Genomic DNA, 2,317 nt, shown 5'->3' with positions numbered 1-2,317 from the left:
GGATTGAAAATAAAAAGTTAAAAGGCACAAATCTATGATTAGCTCAAAAAAAAAAAAGTACATCTGTGCCAAGAACTTAATCAAGGAATAAAATGGAACAATTTTAATAAGGCAGATAGTAATGAAATGTCTCAAATTACAAAACACAGGAGAAGAGGCAATATCTTTACAGTGCAAATAACGTGAATGCTGGCACGAGTGCTGAAAGAGCACCAAAAAAAAAACCGCCCCAGTTTCCAGCCCAGAAACACAAACCTGTCAGTCACTTTCTGCCCATTTCAAAATTCCAAAAGAAACTGGGTCCAAGATACAGCGTGAGTCTCCTGCTAGCCAAGCATGGAATTATTTTCTCCTCAATTAAATGTTCTCGGCTGCGAGCTGCAAATGGTTCTTTTGTCACTAACCACTCCAGGTGGGCCTTGTTAGCTCCCAGTTTACTGCCAGATTGTTAGGCCCACTGCTCAACTGAGCACTGTCACTTCCTCCTCTTCCCACACTTGCTACCTCCACTCTCAAGTCACAACTGCTCATCACTCCCCCTCTCCCCTTGGACTTCTACCTCCTTGTGGGCCTCCGCATGGCTTCACACGGTGGAAACACAATTCTCTTACCCACGTGACATCACCCTGTTTCCTATATACTCTCTCCCAAAGGCTTGGATCTTTGGACAAAGAGATTTTTTTGAAACTATTTTGATGAGAAATTGAAGGACCACAGGAACAGGATCTTCTAATCAAAATCATCTCTCTTTGATATCCAAAGATCCACGGCCCTCTCATTAAGCATACCTCTTCTATATGTCTCTGGATCTTGACACCTGAGAAACTACGAATCATGACTACAAGAGGCAGAAAGGATGGTCCCCGTGTCTGCACAAGTGCTGCACAAAAGCCGTTACTTGGGAAACAAGAATTGACTCTTGCAGGATATTTGATCCCATTGAGAACCCTGAGATCTGTAATAACCTGTTTCTTGCTGGGCAGTGGTGATTCACGCCTTTAATCCCAGCACTCGGGAGGCACAGGCAGGTGGATCACTGTGAATTTGAGGCCACCCTGGTCTACAAAGTGAGTCCAGGACAGCCAAGTCTACACAGAAAGACCCTGTCTCCAGAGACCAAAAATAAATAAATAAATAAATAAATACCCAAACCTGTTTCTTATTTGGCATGGTTGAGCCCTAACACATATCTTTAATCCAAAAATTTCCTGCTTCTTGTAAAGGTGTGGTTCAGCCAGTCCTAGCACACACCTTTAATTCAAGAGTTTTCTGTACACAGGATTAACCCAAGGACAAAGGGCAGAGCAAGAAACCAGCTGACAGGGATTAAACAGTAGGAGGGACTTTGAGTTGAGGGGTATTTAAAACAGCATGTTTAAGAAAAGGAGTGCTAAAAAAAGAAAAGGGAGGGGTGCTTTTGGCTTTTAGCCTTTTGAGCTTTGAACTAGCAAGCTTTTGGCCTGAGTTTTTCCTCCTGGGATGTCAGCTGGACTGGCAAGCATTTTGGGTTTTATCCTCTGAGACATGAGCTGAGCAGGAAGGTCAGCTGGGTGCTTTCTCTGCCTCTCTTAACTAGCAGGTTTTCACCCCAGCATTAGGTTCCTGAGTTTTCTTTGGTAAAAATCAAATGGTTGGGATTTTCATTCTTTAAAAGAACAATTGAGGGTGAGGGAAGAAATCCAGAGTATTTAAGCCAGCATCCCCAGAGGCTGGAGAGGCTGGAGAGTTTGTTCCTTCAAACAAAGAAAAAACTCCTGTCATCTTGGGATACTCAACTGTACAAAAGAGCTTCTGTTGGGAAGGAAGGACAGTCAGTGGAGAAAGAGGAGGAGACAACATGCTGGGCACAGTCTTCCTCATGCAGGACACACGTCTTTCCCCCCATCTTTGACAAGAACATCAGCAGGAACTTTGGAAGTGTCTATAACTTCTTTAGATAAGCATTACTTTGCTATAAGCTGAGCCCCACCATCAGAAGTTCTAGATGGTGTCTTTCATTTTGTTATTGTTAAGTAATTTACATTTTATTGACCTCCTAATTGATTTTTTAAAGCTAATTTTAAGGTCACACCTCTAAGTTTGATGTGCTATTGTATATCATACAGGATGAGTATGAAGAAATACAAATTGGTTATGCCCAAAGGACAGATTAGAGTATGTAATCATCTTCATAAGTATATATAAGGTTCTTATGAAGATAAAGGGGACTGCCAGATTTTCTGAGACACTTTTCAAAGTTATTATAGCCATAAAATATGCATTATTGTAAATACATACATTCCAGACTTTGTACCTCTGATACAGCTCAAAAATTTGC

This window comes from Acomys minous (genome assembly GCF_964271855.1).
Source record: "Acomys minous genome assembly, chromosome: 1".
Classification (NCBI taxonomy): domain Eukaryota; kingdom Metazoa; phylum Chordata; class Mammalia; order Rodentia; family Muridae; genus Acomys; species Acomys minous.
This window is presented reverse-complemented; position numbering follows the sequence as displayed.